The 25755-nt window shown below is 44.5% G+C and overlaps 1 non-coding gene across 1 annotated transcript; it reads right to left on the bottom strand.

Annotated features, from left to right (window-relative positions):
* Positions 1 to 19566: 19566 nt before the first annotated feature.
* Positions 19567 to 19648, bottom strand: trnas-uga (transfer RNA serine (anticodon UGA)). Its single transcript has one exon. It is a non-coding gene; the product is annotated as a tRNA-Ser (tRNA).
* Positions 19649 to 25755: the final 6107 nt, after the last annotated feature.

Genomic DNA, 25755 nt, shown 5'->3' with positions numbered 1-25755 from the left:
GTGTGTTTGTGTGTGTGTGTGTGTGTCTGTCTGTCTGTCTGTCTGTGTCTGTATCTGTGTCTGTGTATCTCTGTGTGTGAGTGTGCCTGTGTGTGTGTTTGGGTCTGTGTATATGTGTCCCTGTGTTTGTTTCTGTGTGTGTGTCTGTGGGTGCGTGTGTCTTTCAGTCTTTCTGTGTGTGTGTGTGTGTGTGTGTGTGTGTGTGTGTGTGTGTGTGTGTGTGTGTGTGTGAGAGAGAGAGAGAGAGAGAGAGAGAGAGAGAGAGAGAGAAAGAGAGACAGAAAGAGACACAGATACGCAGTATATTCTAAACAGAGATGGAGGGATTTCCAGGCATTCGGTGAGTGAAGGGAACGGAGCGAGTTCTGATAACTTTGAAAACAGTCATTTATATTAACGACCGTAGTGAAAATGTCGGTGGTCCATTTCCTTAATTTACAGAAGATATGAAAATAAGTGGAGTCGCAGATTCTGCGAAGAAATTACTCGGATGAAGCGCATCATATGTTGTCTGAACAGTTGAGTGGAACAGTGGAAGTTGGAATTTAATCCAGACGAGTGTGAAGGAATACACCTTGGGAAGTCACATCATGGGTGGACGTATGTAGTAAATAACAAGGATGTGCGGAGCGTTCCTGATGGAGGGACCGTCGTGCACCGCCATGGCAGCCTGAAGGTGACGACACCGATGGATTGGGTAGTGAAGTAGGCATTTTGTATGCTCACTCTCATTGTGCGTTACAGATCCCAATCACCCGCTGACTGAAAATGTTCTTCCTCAGAACAGCTGCAAACTTGTTAATCCGCACTTTGAACCGCGGTCTTAGACCCACCTGCCATTAGACAGTTTCTTACTGTCTACCCTACATACTGCTTTCATAATTTGTGAACTCCCTAACGTTGCATAAATTTGTTGCAAGGCGTCTCCCGACTTCTACCTTTATTCTCACAGAATGAAAGTAAGCATCTTGCCTGCCTTGTTCACCATCGCATCTCTCTGTTCTGCCACCTTCAGGGATTACTGTCCCAAATTAACTCGACAGCTGCCGTGTTCATCCTTCCTGAATACAGATAAATGTATCAATCGAAGATCTTGCCACGTCCTCTGGCTCCACCTTTGCCCCTTTGCTTCCACCTGGACCCCACATATTTCCTCGTGACTCTCCTCCTCTGAATATTCCTGTAATTACCATGGCATTTTCCCGAATTCCATCTGCCAGTGATACTTCGTGGTCGCTCGTTATCCCTCCTGTTTCTTATTTGAACAAACTTTGCAGCCCTTTCACCCTTTATACCCCGATGTATCCCTGACGGTTTTCCGTGATCTAGACCAACTACGGGTTCATTTTGAACAATGCACTCGCGATATCCCTTGAGATGCAGGGTCTCCTGTGTTAGGCACTCAGTGGTTATCGAATTATGTGAACACAGCAGAAATTAATCCAAATGACAACCAGTGTACAGTTCTTAATGTACTTTTTATCATAATCAGTTTGAAGTTAAAAGAACAGCTTTGTGTACAGTTCTGTCGACGGAGCACCGAATGCTCGCCCAGTGCAGGCCGCTGGCAGCTCAGGAGATATGGTTTGCAATGTGATCGTTCTCGTTTGCATCATCGACACCTAAGACCATGGGGGTATGTTTCTTGGCCAACATCAAACCAGTCAACGATGGCTGAGTTGTTTTGCAGCTCAGCGACCGTTCAAGGAAGGTTCCAGCATCCAATTCGATCTGCAGATACGTCCGATCCATTTTGACACTTCTCGGGACATTCAGTCCGCAGGTCTCCGAGCCTTTTGTTCATTTCTTTTGTGAGCCTGTCGCTGTCAACGAATCCATTTGTTCCCAGTTTTCCATCAGTTTCTGAATCCTTTGGAAGATTCACAATTTATATGACTTTGGATGTAAATGTGTGTGTGTGGGGTGGGAAGGGGAGCTATTGGAAAGTTTGCAGCGGACACACAAATTGCCGGAGTTTGGGATCACGAAGTAGGTTTTTCGACTCGTCAATTCTGCCAGTTAATTAATGTTTCATTTGCTATATGTTTATTGCAATGTGTCCCCGTTGTACTCTGATATGCAGCAGAGTCACATCAACATCATCTCCAGCTAACCTCTATGTCCCAGTTCAACATGGGTTCTGTATATTGAAATACTCGGCGACCAGCACAGGACACAATATTACACATGTGGCCTAACCAAAGTTCGATACAACTGAACCATAACTTGCAACATTTTCACTCAATACCTCGACGGATGAAGCACCCTATCTGCTTGTTTTGCTACTCTGAGAGAGCTATGGACTGGAGGACCCATTCCCCACGCATTAAATCGTGCATAACATCGGGAATCATTTCTTATCCATCTAAATCGTGGCAGACCGGTCCTTCAGAATCCCATGCAGTCGCTTTCCCACCAGAGATGTCAGGCTCACCGACCTGTGCAAGCTTCGAGTCTGTTTGTTCCCCTTCATAAATAACTGTGTAACAGATTTGGTTAACGGGGAAATTGGAAAACGTGAATGAAGGGAGTCAGAACCTGGGTGGACCGGGCTGAGTGGCGAAAGAGCACAGCGCGTATTAGTTCCCTGAAATTGGAAATATCAACGGTCATATGATGGAATTGTGGGCTATTCAAAGAGAATGGGAGGTGCGTTTTTCTGACCTTGCGTTTGAGCTCACCGCAGCAGTGCAGAAGGTCTGTATGGGGAAGGGGAATGGGGTTTAAGTGACGTGTCACAGGATACTCAAGGCGGCCATTATTGCCCACTGGGCGCAGCTGCTCTGCAAAGCCGTCGCCTGCACTCCGCTTTGATGTTCTGGAAGACACGTTGAGTGCAATTTTAGAGGTTGAGGCAGCCGCGCGTCAACTTCTGCCTGACCAGGACAGACGATTGAGGTCCCTGGATGAATGTGGTGTTGTAGGGGCAAGGGCAGGGTACGGTCGGTATGGGGGGTGGGGGAGAGAAAGCGGACCAGAGGGTCACGGAGGAAATGGTTCCTGTAGAATACAGGAGGGTGCATAGGGAGAGGTTCATATTTATGTTGTTCCGTTATTCAAGTAGGGTAATAGGGATAATCTTGGAAACTATAGACCGACGAATCTGACGTCATTGGCAGGGACGTTACAAGTGAGAATCATTTGAGAACATTTACGAGCATTTGGGCGACCATAGCCTAATTAGGAACAGTCAGCATGCCGTAATGCGGGGTAGGTCGTGTCTTACCAACTTAGTTGCGGTTTTCGAGCAGGTGATGAAGGAGATTGATGAAGGCAGAGCTGTGCATGTTGTCTGCATGGATTTTAGTCAGGCATTTGAAAAGGTCCCTCGTGGTGTCTCATCCAGAAGATTAAGATGCCTGGGACCCACGGTGAATTGGCTGTTTTGGGACAGAATTATCTTGCGCATGAAGACAGCGGGGATTGGTCGATGGGATTTATTCTGGCTGGAGGTCTGTGACCAGTGGTGTTCTGCAGTGATCTGTACTGACACCTCTGTGTTTGTGGGATCTATAAATCACATGGATGAAAACTTGGATGGGTGGGTTAGTAAGTTTCCAGAACATACAAAGACTACTGGTGTTGTTGACAGCATAGTAGATTGCCAAAGAATGCAACAATGTTTCGATCATAAATGGCAGATGAAGTTTAATCCGGCCAAACGTGAGGTGTTTCACGTTGATAGGACAAATTTAAAGGGACAATAAACTGTTAAAGGCAAGAACCTTAACAGTGTTGATGTGCGGAGTGATCTTGGGGTCCATATCCACAGCTCACTGAAAGCGGCTGCACAGTTTGATATGGTTAAAAAGGTCTCTGATATTCTTGCCTTTGTTAATAGAGAAATTGAGTTCGAGAGTCGAAAAGTCATGTTGCAGGTTTGTAATGTTTTATGAGGTTTATAATCAAAGGTCACATTTAAAGTTTATAATCAAAGGTTTTTCACCAAGGACCCCACCCACCTGTATCATTCTCTCTTCTCTCAGCAGGCAGAAGATACAGGAGCCTGATGGCACATACCACCAGGCTCCAGAAAAGCTTATATCCCACTGTGATAAGACTATTGAACGGTTGAGATGGACTCCGGACTTCACAATCTACCTTGTTTGACCTTTCACCTTATTGTCTACCTGCAATGCACTTCCCTGCAGCTGTGACACTTTACTCTCTATTCTGTTGTTTTTGTACCCAGTACTACGTCAATGGACTGTGTAACGAATTGATCTGTACGACCGAAATGCAAGATACGTTTTTCACTGTACCTTGGTACAAGTGACAAAAATGAACCAATGCCAATACCAAAATTCGTCTGTAGTATTGAATTGAATTCTGGTCGCCACATTACAGGAAAGATGTGAAGGAATTGGAGTGGGCGCAGAAGAGGTTTACTAGGAAGCTACCAAGATGAGAGGACATGTGCCAGAAGGACATGTTGGACAAACTTGTGTTCTTTTCTTTGGAGCGGCGGAGGCTGATGCCAGATCTTTTTCCCTAGGGCTGACATATTCTACAAAAGGACATGCATTTAAGGTCAGAGGGGCTAAGTTGAAAGGAGATGTGCGGGACAATTTCTTTACACAGCAAGTGGTGTGTGTCTGGGATGTGCTGCGAGGAGTGGTGGTGGAGGCACAGCCGATCGACACATTCAAGAGGATCTTAAACATGCACATGACTGTGCAGGAAAAGCAGGGATATCGACGTTGTGCAGACGGAAGGGATGAGTTGAATTGGGCATTTGTTGACGAACCTAATAAGCCCGGCGCAATATCGTTGGCCGTATGGCCTGTTCCTGCGCTATACAGTAACATTTTATATGTTCTGTATGACTGGTGATGAGTGTTACGGACTCAGTGAAAGTCCTTTTAAGATAGAGAGTGTGTGTGTGTGTGGGGCGTGCTTACGTCAATAGAAGATAAAGGACGTAATGACGTTGTTGAAGAAGTTAGAAGAAGAAAGAGAGAGAGAAAAGGGAGAGAGACACCAGCCTGCTTGTTTTCTCTATCGATGGATGAGAAACAATAACTGTGTTTGCCACTGAAATCCATGTATGGAAGTTGGAAGTAATCCGGTGGAGTTCACTTTGTTGCTGACCTGTAGAAGGAAACAGGTATTTGTGTGTGGACGACCACGGTTCGGATGCTTTTCGGGGTGAGGAAGTCACTACCGAGTAAACACTAAAGTGTTGTTTGGGTTCCATCGTGGAACATTTGGATTTCGTATGTACTCTCTCTCTGTTTTTCTACATCTACATCTTATCTTCAGACAACGGTGGTTGTTGAAGAAGCCCTTGCTCATGTTTCACCTTATGGCTTGCGGAACTGAACTTTAAGAACCATTCAGGAACTGGGAGTTTTGGACTTTGTCACACACACACACACGACGAGTTTAGTTTTGGGGTTAACGTTCGAGGTTTAACATTTTTGAATTCTAACATACTAACATTTTAACTTTTATTTTACGTATTATCATAAGTAGTGATTAATAAAATAGTTTTTAACACTGAATCATGCTCAGTGTGTTTCTTTTGTTGCTGGTTCGTGAAAAAATTGGGGGGTCGTCCGGGATAGTTCCCAAGGTTAACGAGTGTCGTCTGGGATTGTACCCCAGATTGACGAGATTTGTTCGGGATTCAATCCAAATTCTTTTTAATTGGCTTGTGTGTGTGGAAACCAGCAGCAATGGATATTAAGGCATTTTTGGAGTCACCAACCCAAACGGGATTGGAGGTGGCGAAAAAGGATGATTTGATAAAGATTGCTACAAGGCTAAATCTTACAGAAGTAAAGCAGTCTATGAGAAAAGCAGATATTCAGAGATTGATAGCTGGCCATTATGTGGAAAAGAAGGTGTTTGAGAAGGAAGTGTTAAAACAGTTTCCTGGCAGTGAAATAGCAATTTCTGAGGCACAGGTGCAGCTGGCAAAGATAGATGCTGAACGAGAGCAAACCCAGTTAAAGATAGAAGCTGAACGAGAACAAACCCAGTTAAAGATAGAAGCTGAACGAGAACAAAAGAAATTAGAGGCCGAACAAGAGGAAAAGAGATTAGAGGCCGATCAAAAGAAATTAGAGGCCGAACAAAAGATAACTCAGATGAAGTTAGAGGCTGAACGGGAACGAGAGATAACTCGGATGAAGTTAGAGGCTGAACGGGAACGGGAACTAATTCGGTTAAAGTTTGAGGCAGAGGAGAAGGAGAAACAGAGGCAGCATGAGTTACAAATGAAGCGTAGGAGTTCGGAATCTGATTCTGATGATGGTTTTTCAGCCAGCAGGGAGGTTCGATTAGTCCCTCCGTTTGAAGAAGATCAGGTTGATCAGTATTTCCAACATTTTGAAAAGGTTGCTGTGAGTTCAAACTGGCCAAGGAAAGGATGGGCTCTTATGGTACAGAGTGTGATTAAAGGTAAAGCTCAAAAAGCTTATTCTGCTTTGTCTGTTGAGGATGCAGCTGATTATACCAAGGTAAAACAAGCTATATTGAAGGCCTATGAATTGGTCCCTGAGGCTTATAGACAAAAATTCAGAGACTTGAGGAAATCTGCAGATCAGACTTATATGGAATTTGCCAATGGAAAGAGAATATGTTTTGAACGATGGTGCCTGGCTAAAAATGTAGATGGGGATTTTGATAAATTAACAGAATTGATACTAGTGGAAGACTTTAAAAGATGTGTTCCAGCTGAATTAACAACATATTTAAATGAAAAGGCAGTGGAAACCTTACAAGAAACTGCTAGGTTGGCAGATGATTATGCTTTAACCCATAAATCCAAATGGGGACAACCTAAAACCTTTCAAAAGAGTTACAAAGACAATCCAGGTAAACCAGAGATTAAATTGGGAGGTAATCAAAAAGGAAAAGATGAAAAGAAGCCAGGGCTGGAGAAACCTGTTGAGCGTACTTGTTATTACTGTAGGAAACCTGGCCACGTGATATCTAATTGTGCCCTTTTGAAGAAAAAGAAGGAAGCTGGGCCCAATGCTTGCTTTCAGGCAATTAAAAATCAAGAAGGTTTAGGAGATGCTGTTAAAGATCAGTCCTTGCAAGAGGGAAAAGTGGAAAAGTTGGAGGAGGTGAGAAAGGAATTCCGTTCGTATGTATCAGAGGGTTTTGTTTCTCGCTTGGGGTGCGAGAGGTCCCGGGTTCAGATCCCGGACGAGCCCCCAATTTTGTCACGAACCAGCAACAAAAGAAACACACTGAGCATGATTCAGTGTTAAAAACTATTTTATTAATCACTACTTATGATAATACGTAAAATAAAAGTTAAAATGTTAGTATGTTAGAATTCAAAAATGTTAAACCTCGAACGTTAACCCCAAAACTAAACTCGTCGTGTGTGTGTGTGTGACAAAGTCCAAAACTCCCAGTTCCTGAATGGTTCTTAAAGTTCAGTTCCGCAAGCCATAAGGTGAAACATGAGCAAGGGCTTCTTCAACAACCACCGTTGTCTGAAGATAAGATGTAGATGTAGAAAAACAGAGAGAGAGTACATACGAAATCCAAATGTTCCACGATGGAACCCAAACGACACTTCAGTGTTTACTCGGTAGTGACTTCCTCACCCCGAAAAGCATCCGAACCGTGGTCGTCCACACACAAATACCTGTTTCCTTCTACAGGTCAGCAACAAAGTGAACCACCGGATTACTTCCAACTTCCATACATGGATTTCAGTGGCAAACACAGTTATTGTTTCTCATCCATCGATAGAGAAAACAAGCAGGCTGGTGTCTCTCTCCCTTCTCTCTCTCTCTTTCTTCTTCTAACTTCTTCAACAACGTCATTACGTCCTTTATCTTCTATTGACGTAAGCACGCCCCACACACACATACACACACACTCTCTATCTTAAAGGGACTTTCACTGAGTCCGTAACACCTCCCACCTAAAAAAAAAATTTCCCAAGAAAATTTTAACCGCGCATACAGTTAGTAATGTTAATAATTATCATGCTACACAACTACAGACTATCAGATTAGTACAGATACATGTTTCCCATTTAACATCGAGAAAGACAATCAGCAATCACATTATCTTTGCCTTTAATGTGAGTTATCATGAGATCAAACTCTTGCAAAATTAAACTCCAGTTTAACAGCCTTCTGTTCTTGTTTTTGACTCGGCTCAGAAACACCAATGGGTTATGATCTGTATACACAGTCAATGGTTTCTGAGCGGTGCAAACATATACACTGAAATGTTGCAAGGCTAAAACAAGCGACAGTAATTCTTTCTCTATGGTGGAATAATTCTTTTGATGCTCATTAAATTTCTTTGAAAAGTAAGCTACAGGATGGTCAATATCATCGAGGTCACCCTTCTGCAACAACACAGCTCCTGCAGCTTCATCACTGGCATCTACTGCTAATGAAAATGGCTTTTCAAAGTCAGGTGTTCTGAGCACAGGATGGTAGCATAAAATGGCTTTCAGCTTCTTAAATGCTTCTTGACAAGAATCTGTCCAAACAAACTTTACTCCCTTCTTCTGAAGATTAGTTAGGGGAAGAGCAATATCAGCAAAATTTTTACAAAATTTTCGGTAATATCCAACCATTCCCAAAAATCTTCTAACAGTCCTCGTACCTGTGGGAATAGGGAACTCAGATATTGCTTGAACTTTTGCCTGAACAGGAGCTTGCTTGCCTTGACCTACAACATAACCAAGATACGTCACCGTGGCATGGCCAAATTCACTTTTAGCCAAGTTAACTGTAAGGTTAGCCTTGGAAAGTCTTTCAAACAACCTTTCTAACGCAGAGATGTGATCTTCCTAAGTATCATTCCCAGTCACTAAGTCATCAATGTAGGCATCTGTATGTTTTAACCCATGAATCACTGAATTAATCACTCTTTGAAATGTTGCCGGAGCATTTTTCATTCCAAATGGCAAAACATTGTATTCATACAATCCAGAAGGGGTTACAAAGGCTGAAATTTCCCTTCCTCTATCTGTTAATGGAACACACCAGTACCCTTTTAATAGGTCAATCTTTGTAAGAAATTTTGCCTTTCCCACTCTGTCTATGCAATCATCCACCCTAGGCATAGGATATGCATCTGACTTTGTTACAGCATTCACTTTCCTGTAATCTGTGCAAAATCTAACAGTTCCATCAGGTTTAGGTACAATAACACAGGGCGAACTCCAATTTGAAGTAGAATGTCTAATAATGTCATTTTCCAACATGTATTTTATTTCCTGATCAACAAGTTTACTTTTTTCCACATTCATTCGATATGGGTGTTGTTTGATTGGTTTTGCATCCCCAACATCAACATCATGGGTAATTATCGATGTTCTGTTTGGAACATCTGGGAACAGATTTTTAAATTTTAAAATTAATTCTCTCATCTGTTGTTTTTGTGAAACTTGTAAATGGTCCAACTTCGTTTCAAGGTTCTTTATGATATTTTGTTTTTTTAGTTTCGATGGAACAATATTTGGTCTAAATTGGCCTTCCTCAACATCAACATCAGGCATTCTAGAAACAACCTTTACACCATCCACCAAGGCCACAACTGAATCCCTCTCATAATAAGGTTTTAGCATGTTTACATGACAGAGTTGTGTTTTCTTGCGTCTATCTGGTGTTTTGATTATATATGTTAGATCAGTCACTCGAGATTCAATAACATAGGGTCCAGAAAAACGAGTTTGCAAGGGATTATTTTGGCTAGGGAAAAATACCAACACCTTTTGCCCCACTGCGAAGGTCCTAGGCCGAGCACGTCTATCAAAATATGTCTTCATTCTTATCTGGCTTGTTTTCAAATTCTCTCTCGCTAGCTGGCAGACTCTCTCCAACCGAGTTTTAAATTTTTGGACATAGTCCAACAGACTCAAGTGAACTTCCTCATTAACCCATTGCTCTCTTAACAACTCCAAAGGTCCTCTCACCCTATGTCCAAACACAAGCTCAAACGGACTAAATCCTATTGACTCCTGGATCGATTCTCTAACGGCAAACAAAAGTAAATGGATACCTTCGTCCCAATCCTTGGTGTTTTCAAAGCAATAAGTCTTCAGCATATTTTTGAGAGTAGAATGAAATCTCTCCAGAGCTCCTTGAGATTCTGGGTGATATGCAGATGATACAATCTGCTTTGCTCCCAGCTCATAGACTATTTGTTGAAAAATTTTTGACATAAAATTACTACCTTGATCAGATTGGATTTCTTTTGGCAAACCAAACAAGGTAAAAAATTTTACAAGAGCCTTTGACACCGTCTTGGCCTTAATATTTCTAAGGGGTATTGCCTCTGGAAATCTAGAAGTGGCACACATGATGGTTAACAAATACTGATTTCCAGTCTTAGACTTTGGTAAGGGGCCAACACAGTCCACATTCACCTTCGAAAAGGGTTCACCAAAAGCAGGAATTGGTTTCAATGGAGCCACAGGGGGTTTTTGATTTGGTTTACCTACCATCTGACATGTGTGGCAGGTTCGACAAAACATCACCACATCTTTTCTCAAACCAGGCCAATAGAATTGTTTCAAGATCTTCCCTACAGTTTTATTCACACCAAAATGACCACCCAAAGGCATACTATGGGCCAGGTTTAAAATCTCATCCCTATAAACTTTTGGAACAACAACCTGATGATAAACTTCCCATTCCTCATTAACAGGAACATGAGGAGGTCTCCATTTCCTCATTAACACTCCATTTTTGACATAGTATCCAGTTGGCACCTTTTCAATCTCCTCACATGAGAGTGCTTTTTCTTTCAATTCTGTCAACTCAGGGTCCTTTGTCTGTTCCACCATAAAATCCTTCCTCGACAAAGACAAATCTTTAAATTCAGGCTCACTATAAGGATGTTGATCCTCCAGTGAAGACAGAAAAGTCTCAGATAAGGCATCATAATTTTCTTCCTGTTTAGGACTGTCACAAGGAACCACATCAGACTGCACCGGACTGTCTGTCTTGGCTAATTCTCTAGCTCTAGCTCGAGTCACCGCACATGATGGGTAAACATCTGGATCATCCTCAGACTCATCAATCCTTGGTTTGGTTGTTAACCGTACCACAGGATCACTTTCTCCATTTGCAAGGTCATTTCCCAATAACAAAGAAACTCCTTCCACTGGCAAACTAGGTCTTATCCCTATCTCGGCTGGTCCTTCTACGAACTTTGACTTTAAAATCACCCTGTGAAAAGGGACAGACTTTTTTTTTTCAGTGTTAATTACTATTTTATTAATCACTACTTATGATAATACGTAAAATAAAAGTTAAATGGTTAGTATGTTAGAATTCAAAAATGTTAAACCTCGAACGTTAACCCCAAAACTAAACTCGTCGTGTGTGTGTGTGTGACAAAGTCCAAAACTCCCAGTTCCTGAATGGTTCTTAAAGTTCAGTTCCGCAAGCCATAAGGTGAAACATGACCACCGTTGTCTGAAGATAAGATTTAGATGTAGAAAAACAGAGAGAGAGTACATACGAAATCCAAATGTTCCACGATGGAACCCAAACGACACTTCAGTGTTTACTCGGTAGTGACTTCCTCACCCCGAAAAGCATCCGAACCGTGGTCTTCCACACACAAATACCTGTTTCCTTCTACAGGTCAGCAACAAAGTGAACTCCACCGGATTACTTCCAACTTCCATACATGGATTTCAGTGGCAAACACAGTTATTGTTTCTCATCCATCGATAGAGAAAACAAGCAGGCTGGTGTCTCTCTCCCTTCTCTCTCTCTCTTTCTTCTTCTAACTTCTTCAACAACGTCATTACGTCCTTTAACTTCTATTGACGTAAGCACGCCCCACACACACATACACACACACTCTCTATCTTAAAGGGACTTTCACTGAGTCCGTAACAATGAGTTCCCATTGAATGCAACAGATAAAATCTACTTTCGATTGGAGTACCATACTCAGTGAATGAATTGTGATTCGATATCTTGGAACTCAGCTAGAGTTATTTCCTTGCTTGTGCGTGAATGAAGTGGTGAAAATCTGAACTGGATTTTCGACTGATTATTGCACGGTGCGGATTCTGACAGAACGAGAAGCACATCAGGGTGAACAGATGGATATTTTGCCATTTTTCAGGCAAATGGTTGCACGAAAATCTTTTCTTATTGTCACATTAAATGGGATTGACTAAATGACTTCTTGTTGTCAGGGCAACTGGATATAATGGTATCTCAGCACGGCTGGTAAAGCTGCTGACTCGCAGATCCAGGCTCCCCGGTTCAGTCCGCACATCCAGCTCTCACGGCAGTGCGTGGGATTTTGAAACTTGTCCCTGTGACAACGTGGGTTTTCTCCGAGTGCTCCGGTTTCCTCCCACATTCCAAAAACTTTCGGGTTGGTAGATTACCAGGAGTCTCTAAATTGCCTCGAATGGGAAAGTTAGTGAGAGCATCTGCCGGAAGTTGAATACGTGGGTTTGCAAGATCCGTGGAAATTGGTGGCTGACGGACAGCACGGACTCGCTGGACCGAATGGAATTTTCTCCGCGCTGAATCTCTCCCTGACTCCATGAATTTTCTACCTGATGGGATAAATAACCATTTATTTACTTTTATAGTTTTACCAAGAAGTTACTTGTTGCAGGCTGATTGGATATCATGCCTTCGGAGGTCTGGGCTAGTAAAGCGGATGGCAGCAGTGACCATCAACAGGCCGACATTTCATTATATCTGCTTGAAATATTTTTGTGCTCCAGTCCCCGACAACAGTGAGAGGTACTTAATGAAGGACTGGAAAGAGAAGTTATTGTCTGTTTCAGGGAGCACGTTTTCCCGCAGGATCAACTTTCTTCAAGATTCACAAGACGGCCATTGACCGGTGGCACTGCACAATGGACGAAGAGTTTAAGTATTTCGGAGCTCGAACAACTATCCCTGTTGGCCAATAGAACTGTCAGAACTGCCCAAAGTATCGTGTACATTGTTTTAAAAGATAATCCACATTATGCTTGGAACGTTACAGGGAACAACAGATCGTGAATAGATTCGGTCAAATTTTCTAGTCTCCATATCAGAGATTCTTGGGAAGAGAGGAGCGAAGAGCACATGAAAAGAAAGGTTGGTCCTGGAAGTGGTTCGCTTCTGGACGTTGTTCCGGAATGGAGGCCGGTGACGAGTGGTGTGGTGCAGGGGTCCGTGTTGGGATCCTTGTTAATCTTTATTTATGTAAATGATTCGGACGCGAATGAACAACAGTTCATCGGTAGGTTTGCGGATGACACGAAATTCGGAAGTGTTGTTGATTGTTCAGGTTGTCACAGATGACAGAGGGATCTTAATCAATTCGGGAAATGGGTCGATAAGTGACAACTTGATTTCAATGCTTCAGTGCAAGTTGAGATATTTTGGAAAGTCAAACCAGCGTACGACGTATACACTGAACGGTACGGCACCAGGTAGTGTAATGGTACAGAAGGACTTGGGAGTAAAAGTGCATAGTTAGTTGAAAGCGGCGTCACGTGTAGACAGTGTGGCTAAAAAGCGTTTAGCACGCTGGCTTCATCAGTCAGGGCATTGAGCATGGGGATGAGGACATTATGTTCCATTCATACACGTTGTTGGTGAGGCCGCACCTGGAGCACTGTGCACAGTTTTGGTCACCATGTTACAGAAACGACGTGATTAAACTGGAAAGCTTACAGAGAATATTCACGGTGATGTTGCCTGTGCCTGAGTTATAGGAAAGAGGTTGGCCAGACTAGGTCTTGATTCCTTGGAACGTAAGAGAACGAGGAGCGATCTTGTAGAAATGTACAAAATTATAAGAGTCAGAAATAAAGTGGATGACAAGAATCTTTACCTCAGGGTAGCGGAGTCCAATATTTTGATCATATGTTGAGGGTGAGAGGGGAAATATTTAAAGGGGACCTAGGAACAACGTGTTCACGCAAACGGTGGTGTGTACATGAAACGATCTGCTGGAGGAAGTGGTTGAGGCTGTTAGAATAGTATCATTGAAAAAGCACTTCTATCGGTACATGGAGGAGAGCAACTTGGAGGGATATGGACCGAACGCAGGAAATTGGGATGTGCTGAGTGGGCACCGTGGTCAGCATGGACTGGTTGGGCCCTGGGGTCTGTATCCTTGCCGTATTGGTCTATGAACAGCGTTTAATTAAATTTGCAGTTAGACTGCACAGATATGTCACCACAGTCCTCAGCTGCTCCCAGAACTTGGAAGCTCGAGCAGGAAACCTATTTTCCTGGGGAAATAAACTAAATTGTGTCCCAAACCACAACCGATTCCAAATGGAAGAAACTGTAAATACTGGCCATAGCAGGACTAAGTTTCCAGAGATGACGAACAACAATATTATGGATTTCCTTCTGCTCTCCATCTCTCGGTCTCTGGGAGTCTCCCCGCTATTCTGCCACCGGAATTTCCTGCGGGCTCCGTTGGCCAGTAAAATGTGTCTGACTGTTAAAGTATTGAAGAGCCGAATAAAAATAAAAGGCACACACGGGGGGAGAAGATAATGAAGAAACTCAACTATTGTCCAGGTCATTGATGTTACAACACGGGTATCCGAGTAACAAAACCAAGGTAAATTTGACATTCTGTACCAACGTGTGTACATAAAATACCAGAATGCGTTCTTTCTACTGCTCAGCCCAGTCACTTTTCCCAGAACCGTAGCCGCCGTTTTCTCGTTGGAATACCGAGATTTCAACATTTGGCAACAAGTGGCTACAAATATGTCAAAGGTGAACGTGACGTAGAACCAGACAGATCAGTCCATGACGTCGTGAAGCAGGACGGAGTGGATATTACACACGGGGATAACGCCATAGAATGCATCTCATAAACAACCGGAATCTTCCTCAATATCAGATCCAAAATAACAATCAGTAGATTTGCCGCTGCCATTCCTACCAGGTAGCGTCTGACACACCTGGAGAGACCGCACTTTCCCCGAGACAGGACCACAATCGTCACCAGGTTCGCCATGTGGAAAACTAACAGGGCACATTAACAGGACAGAATGAAAACAGTGTCAACACTTCTGTCTTGTGCAGGAATAAAAATCTCGAAGAAACAGAGCTCCCGATGATAAAATTAAATGACAGTGCTGACATTTCGATCCTGCTCCACGAATCAGCAACATCGTGATAAGAATATCAGGCTCGTTGATGTCCAACAACAGATTATGTTGTCAACATTCAATGTGAGTGCAAAAAGTAATTGTTTATCAGTCCCTGGCTGTGCAAATGTAGGTTCTGCTCTGCAGGTAAAAATGCTTGAACGTAAAGGATCGGATTTAGATTTGGAGGACATTTTGAGTTAACCACACCCCGAAAATGACTCCGATCACTGCAATCCTGTTGTGCGATTTGATTTGCTGTCTGTATCCAGACAGATTGACTCAAACAGGCAGTCAGGTGAGTAGTGATAAAAAGATGTTCTCAGCCAGTTGGCTAAAGGCAAGGAATACAACAACTGTTTGGGGTTTTATTGTGTTATTTTACGTGCAACCAGATCATGCATTCCTTGGATGATGCCAGCCTTCCGTATACCAGACACTATTCACCTTAACATGGAGTACGATAGATGTTGAAATTAAATCAGACATCCATCAGATGAAAATGTTCGTATCAATGACGTGATCCAAGATTCAATGTATTCAAGTAACAATGAATAAAACCAATGCACGGCGATGGAGCAGGAGGTGGAATAAAGCCAGCTGAAGTCTCGCCATGAAGTGTTTCCCAGTTGTGCTGAGTCTGGGCGGCAGCCTGTTCACTTTTAAAACACAATTGGAAAACAATCCAAAAAAAATGAAGGGAAAGGCAAATAAATAAATCTGTAATGAAAAGGGAAATCCCGTATTAACTGCACAGGACGTCAGCTGATGCAGAGCAGGAGATTCCCGGGTCCACTGGTACATCGTGTGACTGGCACTGGATCAGTGTGATCATTGTCATTCATCCGCTTTCCTTCTGAACTGGACAACGTACTCCACGTCCCTGTTCCTGACCACGTTCGGTGATCCAGTTCACACAAAAGCACACCTGTCAGATCGTATACAAGCGTTCTGCGTATACATTCAATACAATTCAGCAACGGATGATGTCCATCAAATCATATTATACTCATTGATTGATTAAAGTGTGGTTATTCTGTTAGTTTCCTCACAGACAATGAGCGGGTGGAGAAAACGTTCACAGAAAGGAGCGGCAGCGCGTTGACAGACCCACACCGAGAGCAGGTAGTGGATGAATCGAATCTCCGTGGTTTGAGACTTCAGCTGTAGAGAACTTACAGCACAACAAAACTATTTACCAACTTACAAGGGACACCAAAAACAGCCAGGACAGGACAGTATATCTTCTCGATATCATAAAATATTTCACTTGTCTTGAAATCAAAGTCCATCATCTTGCAGTCGTGGAGATAACTGCCGTCAATGTCGGGGGTCATTCTGTCTCTGTCTCTGAAGCTGCACATGGAAATTATTCTCATATTAATGGAACAGGAAACCTCTCCAGTGGGATATTTGGAACCCATTGGCCCGATGTTGTTCACGGTCACTGAACAAACAAGTTTCAATTGGGCCCTTTGAGCCTGGGATATTTATTACGCAATCTAAATGGACATTAGTTAAACGCACGCCGCATTCTGTTACATTGAGGTCACTGCATGATCGAAAAACAATGTTCACCCATGTGTCTGCCCTCACTGTCCGTCATCCAGTTTACTTCAAGCTACCCAACTCAACTGGCCACTCGGTTAAAACCTCGCTGTAAAATCCACTTTGTGTAATTCCGGATGTGAGATGTGAGGGTCCACCGGTGAGAAAGATGAACCATCCATGGTTAACAAGAGATTAGAAGGAGAATGTTAAATTGAACACCAGAGCAGACAAAGTGGTACAAGTTGGTGATACATCTGAACATTGCGACTTTATTTTAATGAAACAGCAACAAATTACGATAAAGTTGATCAGAAATGAGAATCGATAACGAGGGATAACTGACACAGCTATGCAAGTAAAGAACCCGAGCTTTATGTAGACAGGAGAATGAGGGGGTGGGGGAATTGAGCTCATGTGGGACTCCTGGTCAGTGAGACTCAGAAATTAATAACTGAAAATAAAACATTTCTTGCTCCACAATAGTTACCTTCCAATACCGTTGTGTTGGAGGAGGGAAATGCGTGCACGGACTGCAGGTTTAATAATGACATGATAATAGTTGGGTGAGGTGCTGCAATGAGGCCATTTAGACGACAACTGGAATGGTTCAGTCAGTGTCGAAAACTGGACACAAGTTGTATGAGAGTGATGTCATGTTCTTCCGTGAGGTTAACTATAATCTATACAAAGATAGGTCAAATATGTAGAGCACAGAGAGACCGAGGTGCGCTTGTGCATGAAACCACAGAAGATTATCAGGCAGGTGGATCAAGTATTCAGGAAATCAACTGGCAGATTGTCGTTTATTGCAAGGGAATTGGAGATCAGGAAGAGATAAATTCACTTATTACAATTGTACAGATTTATGAGGCCGTTCCTGGAGTAATGTGCACAGTTTTCCTCCACTGAATCAGTGACGGATATGGTAGCATTGGTGGCGGCTGGGAAAGCATGGCCTAACCTAACTCCCGGAATGAACGTGCGTACTGAAAACAACAGGTGATGAAATTAAAACTGGACTGTTTAGAATATATCATGAGGGGTGGTCATTCTGAACCGTGTAAGGTTCCAATGGACAGTGACTGAGGCGAGGTTGAGATGTGTCCATTTGTCTCAGAGGAACTGTTGAGTAAAAATAATTGCAAGGTTAATGGTTTAAAACTGAGGTTAGTTAGAAGATCTTGACGCACCGTCGTCACTGCCTGAAATTATCCACGACGCAGAGTTGTGGAGGTCGTCACTGGAATATTTGCAAAGGACATGCTTATATTTATGAAAGATCAAGGAAATCGAGGATCCGTGAAACTGGCAAAGAGCAGAGGTTGGGGCCTCGGGCAAAGCAGCCAGGATCATATTGAGTGGCCGAGATGCTGGCACCTCCCGCTGAAGTGTCAACCGCAAGGCGCGTCTCTGAATTCTCTAATCCAGCAAGTCGTTAAACTCACGGGACCGAGCTCCCCTGCAAATGTTTCATTTAGAACGTGACTTAAAACGTCTTGAAATCTCTGTTCACACGCTTCATTTAAACAAAAATGTGAACAAAACTGTTACTGACAACCTGTGCAAATGGCACCAACTTCATTCTGTCCAACCATTGAACAGTGGTTAGAAGATGTCACGGACTCTCCGCTGCAAAGTTCCTTCACTTGTCAACGCCCGCACTCTGAGTCCGCTGTATCCCAAGCCGCTGTGAGAAAACTACGGTGTGCTTTTTCCACTTTCTTTTATCCACTCAAACAGCTCCGGTCCTATTAACTGGAATAAATTGACGTCGACTGAAAAAGTCAAAATTACAAATGTAAAAATCAGCATATATCAGGAGTGGGATTCGAACCCACGCCCTCATTTGGAGACCAGAATACCCCCGTTTCAACGGAAGGACTTTCATTCCTTGTCTGGCTCCTTAGACTACTCGGCCACCCTGACAGCCCTGCATAACACTCTTCACATCCGACACAAGTGGTTTTGTTTGAGAACAGCCCAAAAGCATGTCTTGATAAAAGGTTGGGCAGGATAGTTTGAAACTGCAAACTGTCCTGCCTAACTTTAATGCGGTGATATTTTATATTCAGCCATCAACTCACCGAAACATTTCACGTGAGATACCATGAGAATGGGAAATGTGAAATCATTACCATGTCGGGCCATGTATAAGAACGTTATTCAGTGGTCAGCAGTGGCCGGCAGGACCATATTGCTCATTATATGGTGTCGGGTGGAGGAATGACATTCACTGTCACGTGAAAACCCGGGCAGTCAGACGCTGTTCATCCTCGAGCCCTCGGCCATATCCCGCTCGCTTCTGCCGCCTGCTGCCAGTGATCTGCAACAACTCCGGCTGCAGACTCCGGAAAGTGTCTTGAGGGGGATGTCCGGGTCACAACGTCCAAAGCCGAGGGAGCAGGATCAGAGGGCAGCTCATGTTCTGGGGTGGACTCAGTCAGAACTGTAGGCAAGCATGACTGGATCCAGTACAGGGACAGGTGAAGGATCAGAAATCATCACCAAGTGCACAGCAGAGACAAAGTTAAGGTCCAATTCACTCCTCAGATGGCGAGGTGTGAGAGTGTCTTTCACCGTTTCAGTTCCTTCAGTTTGGCGATGAATGAGACAGTTGACCTGAAGATCTTTATCAAGTTCGAAAAATCATGAAGTCGACCCGGCAAAAAGAGATGACTTGTTTTGTCCGAATATAAATAGCGCATCTCCCCTCTTCAAAGGAAACAGCAGCAGTACGATGGGCCAACCTGTCCTCGCGTATCTGGTCACCTGAAAACGAAGGATGCACCGTTCTGTCAATAGATAGGGCCAACAGGTGAACCTATTTCATGGGGTGCAATTGTCGGCCCGAGTGTATGAGGCATGAGGAGTCCTGGCTGTACGTTAGAATTATCAGTGGCATTTGCCCGTCTGGTCCCTGTGTCTAAAATTGTGAGGGCTGCCAGCAAGGTTCGAACCTGCGTAGGGAATCCCCACTGGATTTCAAGTCCAACGCCTTAACCACTCGGCCATCGCAGCTCTGCCTTCGCTTACTGTTACACTGTATCGGAGCTACGGTCGTTGAGTTGAAGTGTGGGTTTAAAATGCTTTGTTGCAGCCAGAGAGAGAGAGAGAGCATAAGGTGAGTCATCCGTCCGGTACCAACAGAACTCTTGTGCCGTTAGGAGATATATTTTCTGTACCGTTAGTTCAGAAGGTGAGGGTGGAGAAAAGTAATTGGCTTCCGTGCCGAGAATGAACGAGTTTTCCACTGCATGGATTAAAGTAGAGTTCCCGGCACCGTGAGACACGGACTTTCATTCACAGTGAACCAGAAGCGTGGGTCGTTTCAACTTCTGAATACAGGATGATGGGCAGAGAAATGCACGACCTTCTCGGCATTCCTACCATCCCGGCGTTGTTCAACATTGCGGTCAAATCCATTTGTTGTTCTACTGGATTCCACCATGTGAGTGATTCTGAACGATTCGTTCTCGGTGAATTCTGAAATACCTTAATGTCTGCAGGATGGTTATCAATGTGGTATGACGATGAACGACACCCTGGCTGAACACGTTGGACCATTCGTCAGTCTGTCAGAGGAGAATCGACAACTGCGCGGATTTGAAGCTGTTTTCCAGAAGGGATGTTCCCCAGATGGTTAATTTACTCGACGTTCATGGATTTGTCAGGTTTTTGCTGATTTGAGGGATATGATGCTCTCTTCACACACCGGCTGAAAATCCCTCTCCATGGAGATCGCCTGCACTCTTTGAAATCGATAATTCTTTGCAAACATTTAGACACAATGTCATCAGCGTGAAATAAAACAAAACCGTTTTCTTTGAGAAACAGCCGTCTGCTGTCTGATATCAAGGAACTCAGTTCACACACGAGACTGCTACAAAAGTGGGTCTCTGTTCTGTGAACTGAACTGATTGAAAGTATTCACCAACACTGAGCGCGGGGCTGGAATTGTCTCTTCCATCTGAATATCACGAACTGTGTTAGTTCATTCAGCTATGAATTGTTCTTGTCGAACTACGACGGACTCCAATTCCTTGGAGTTCAGCGAAATGTGGGCTAACCATATTCAGACAAAAAGAAAGATTTTAATGGAGCCTGACAAGGCAGGTGTTTGGATGTTTCAACCAGTGTCAGAGTCACAAACAAGGGGACGGAAATCTAAGATATAGAGCAGGTCACTTGAAACTGATGTACGTAACATTTTCTTCACGCACTGGGTGCTGAAGCTCACGACTTCTCTACCCCTGCGGGTGGTGGAAGCTGGATCACTGGAATTATATGAAGTGGGGTGGATGAATATTTGTTGGATCAACAGTAGAGGGGTTTGGATAACTATCCCAGAAAAAAGTTGGGACCAGGATCAACTGGCTCAGCTCCGTCTCACATTCCGTTCCGTTACCTCCATCGTCATTTCACTGAACCTACACGTCTTCCGTCACCTCACTGTCTAACTCTTCCTCTCCTGCACTGTCTGTATTTTCTGGGTTTCAGTCTCCCGCTACCTTAGAGCTTGCATAAGCATTCTCATTCCTCAACTGTCCAACCCACCATTCCCCCCTCTAGGCTGTGACTGCATTCACTGTTGCCATCAGTCGATTGCTGCATATTTGGGAAACAATGATGTGAAGATGGGACTGGATAGTGAGGAAAAGCTGGACCATAATCTCGCTGGCAGTCGAGACGACCAGAAGAAGAACGCAAAGGGCTATAGGACGAAAGAAAGCAGTAAATTGGCGAAGACATGTGATCTGTGGAAGGACAGGGTTGTTCAATGGCCGAAGCGAGGATGGGGCGAGGCAAAATTGGCGACCAGTGGGAGAAAACAGGGAAGGAGTATCAAGATTTAAAATGCGTAACTGTCAGGAGTGGGATTCGAACCCACGCCTCCAGTGGATACTGCGAACTGAACACAGCGCCTTCGACCGCTTGGCCATCCTGAAAACCACAGGTAGCGACACGACTAATTTCATTGCTGCAGCGAATGAAAAGATTAAGGTGCATTCATGGTACCGGGGGAGGTTTCGGAGAAAATATAAACTTCGTTTTCAGCCCGGTGCGACATTTGAGAAGCACGTGATTAATTTATTGATCGACGGAAGGACAGAGAATAAAAGGAAATGGGCCAGGTGAAAACAATTTGGATCAGTTTAACTTGGCGTCGTGGTTGAGAAGATGTGATGGGGTAAAGGTCTTCTCCATGGTGCTGTCCTGTTCTGCATTGTACAGAACTTGTCCCCACATCTTATGTCATCATCAGATAGATTATCGCTCTTTGACATTAACTCACCGAACTGATCCTTCGCACGGGTTCACAGCGGAACAGCGCAAGCAACAGGTGACCAACACTCTGTCCTCACAGCTTGGACTGAACGTCGCTGTCTGCCATCAAATGTAGCCTTGCTTCCGGAATCGGAGCAACCGGGCCTGGCGACACCGAACGTGTCCACCAGGTTCAGACCCTGAGACCGTTTCGGAAGGAAGGAAAACGTGTGTTTAAGGTCCTACCCCGATGGTTATGCAGGTTCACTGTGGTGTCTTCTCCGCTGCGATCTGACCTGCTGAATGTGCAGCACCCTCCGCCTTCCCAGCAGCAGCTGCTCCCGACAGTTTGAACAGCTCCACCCCAATTTTTATGAGACCGTTTGCATAAATACATCACAGACAAGACACATGAAATAAAACGTTACATGAAACGAAAAGGCGACATTTTGTTTTGTTGCCGACGAGGGTGGGGTGACTGAGGTAAACGCTGCGCGGGACACTGCTCGAAGCCGATGTGTTTAAAACGCGTGTGTTTAAATAAGATGAGACAGTTGTGGTGGACGTAATGAGCGACAGAACAGAAGCAAAACCACATTGGTAAAACGACCGCGATAGCACTCGAACCTGCAATCTTCTCATGACCTCGCCTCAAAAACCGAAGTCAGACGCCTTATCCATTAGGCCACACGGTCGCACCCTGTTAGAAACGTCAAGATAAAGAGCTGTGAAACCTGCCTGGGGCCGATGTCCTGCTAGAGAGCGAGGAGGAGGGTCACATTTCTCAAACACAGAGAATTATTCACTGTCAACAGGTTCCACATGTGGAATGTTTCCGCGATTAAGCTTAATGCACTTACATATTGAACAGCGTTTTCATCCCGGTTGGGAAATTAGAAAGTTCACTTTTCCTGCCCCGCCCCTTGCTGCTGACAGATACAACGCGGTCATGCCAGCTCAGTGAAATGGATGCAGTGAGCTGCTTCAGCGTCGGAATTAATTGCGAGTGGGGCGGACTACTTCAGGCAGATATCATGTTCCCTTATCCGTGGGTCATCTGCAGCACCACACGATTCCTGTCATCAACATCACAAGTGCAACGTGTCATCCGCCGGAGCTGACCAAGAAACGAGTGAACAGAAGTATATTTAAAGCTGTGCAGCACCAAGAACTGTCACGAATTAGGAATCTTTAATTACAGAAATAGAAGAAGTGAAAATAGTCAAAATTTGAGGCAGAATAAGTATAATTATGCAACTTTGTTACACATCTATCATGCCTATATAGTTATCTTTTCTCAACTCTAACACCGATACATCTGATTTCAGCTATCCCTCTCAAACTGCAGGGTGAATTCTATCATATTATGATCACTGCCTCCTAAAGTTTCGTCCACCTTCAGCTCCATAATCAAATTTGGTTCATTGCACAACACCAAATCCAGAATTGCCTTTTCGCTCGTGGGCTCGATCACAAGCTGCTCTACAAATCTATCTGTTCGGCATTCTACGAATTCCTTCTCCTAGGATCCAGTGCCAACCTGATTTTTCCCAATCTACGTGCACAAAGAAATTCCCCGTGACCACTGTAACATTGCCCTTTTTACATGCCCTTTCTATCCCCTGTTGTAATTTGTACCCCACATCCTGGCTTCAATTAGAGGCCTGTAGATAATTCCCATCAGGGTCTTTTTACCTTTGCAGTTTCTTAACTTATGATCCTATTGTCGTCCCGAAATCAATTTTCCCCTTCTGTCCGCTGTAAATAACACAGTGCCATGAGGTCGATTCGAACAAGTACCTTTATTAGCAGTGCACCGCTAGGAGAATTCTCTTCAGCACTCACTAAGGGTCGCTTCCCGAGTTCTCTCCGAACAAAGGGCAGACAGACATTTATACAGGAATTGTCACTCACATCCCATGCAAACGGCGCCGCGAGTTTCGATCAAGCTATAGAGATCCCGAGACAGCTATCACACCTCTTGTCATAGTATAATTGAGTTATAATCAAGGCCTTCAAAGGCAGGTATCACCCTTCATTGTTCAGACCAAGCCTTCACCTCGATGTTAATTACACCCAGTATCGACACCGTCTGACATATCGGAATGGTCCGTTACCCGAAACAAAGGCAGTTAACATACTTAACATTCTAACCTAACTCGTGGGTCAGCAGCTTGCTAGTCCTTGCTAAAGAAATATAAATGCATATCTATATATACATTGTTTACCAGTTATAGGTATGGTTGCAATTCTTAACCCTTCACTTCCTCATCATGTCACTTCTTGTTGAGGATTTGATTTCACTTTTCACCAACAAAGCCACCACACCCGCTCTGCCCACCTGCCTGTCTTTTCCATAGGATGTGTATCCTTGGATATTTATCTCCCAGCTGTGATCTTCTTTCAACCACAACTCTGTGATGCCCACAACGTCGTACGTGCCATTTTCTAACTGCGCTACAAGATCATCTACCTTATTTCGTATATTGTTGCATTCAAATATAACACCTTCAGTCCAGTATTCACCACCATTCTTCTCAAATTTGTGTCCATGTTGCCTGAAGTTAAATTCTTCTCCCTTTCTAAACTTACTGTCTTATTCTTTATTCTGGAGACTTCAGTAACCTCTCCTGCACTCTCCTTCCACTTTATTTTACCCATACTTTTCCAATCTGCTGAACCCATCCCCGACTATTAAGTTTAAAGCCCTATCCTTCTCTTCTCACACCATCCCTCTCCACTCCCAACTCCCCTCCACTCCCACACACCCCAATCCCACTACCCTCCCTTCCTCCCCTCCCCACACAACCATCTCCCTCCCCTCTCAAACACACCCCTCCCACCTCCCTCTCCCCACGCCCCTCCCCATCCCGCTCCCCCTCCCATTCCCCTCCCACCTCTTCCATCCCATACCACTCCCTTCCCACCCCTGTATCCCTCCCCTCCCACCACCCGTTCCCAATCCCCTCCCCTCCCTCCCATTCCCCTCCCATCCCATCCCCCTCCCCTCCACTTCCACCCCCAAGCTCCCTCCCCTCACACCTCCCCTCTCATTCATTATCCTCCCCACTCATTCCCATTCTCCGCCACTCCCCTTCATCCCATACCCCTCTCCTCCCACCACCACACACCCACCGAGACAACAGTCCTCACCAGTTCACACAGCTCATCCCAATCTCTCGGGGGACTGGTAACTCTCCCCGGGTGCCTGTCCCTTGTCTTGGAGGATCTCCCGGCGATTTCAAAGGTGGAGGATTGTTACTCTGGTAGGAGGTCGGTGACTGCTGGTAAACCAACAGTGATCCGTACTGGGATCTCCGCCCTCTGTAATATATATAAATATCCTGGGTGGGTGAGAAATGTCTAATATCAGAGGGAGTCATTTAACGTGAGGGGGGGGGGAGTACAAAGGAGATGTGCGGGGCAAGTTTCTTCACACACAGCATGGTGTTGGCCTGGAATGTGTTCCCAGGGGTGGGTGTGGAGGCCGATAAGACGGAGGGGTTTACGAGACTCTTAGACAGGAACGTGGATGTGAGGGGAGTGGAGGCAGACGGACATTGTGTAGGTAGAATTGGTTTAGTTTAATTCAGCACCGTGTCAGCACAGACCCTGTGGGCTGAATGGCCGGTTCCACTGATGTCCTGTTGTGAGTTTTCTCTGCGGGTTCCCTGCTCTCACTGTCAATGTGGCGGAACACCACTGGGTTTCAGTGTTGTCCACAAATCAGGCGCGCCTGTGTGTGCAGGAGAACAACACCGGGTGAGAGTGTTGCCCACAAACGGGAACTGGTTCCAGCAACGGGGAGGGTTGTTGGGGAGGGAGAGAGTGAACAGAGACGGGGAGGGAGGTGGGTGAAG

Source organism: Pristis pectinata, chromosome 41 (assembly GCF_009764475.1).
Source record: "Pristis pectinata isolate sPriPec2 chromosome 41, sPriPec2.1.pri, whole genome shotgun sequence".
Classification (NCBI taxonomy): Eukaryota; Metazoa; Chordata; class Chondrichthyes; order Rhinopristiformes; family Pristidae; genus Pristis; species Pristis pectinata.
The sequence above is the reverse complement of the archived record's forward strand: the minus strand, read 5'-3'. Positions and strand labels throughout refer to the sequence as shown.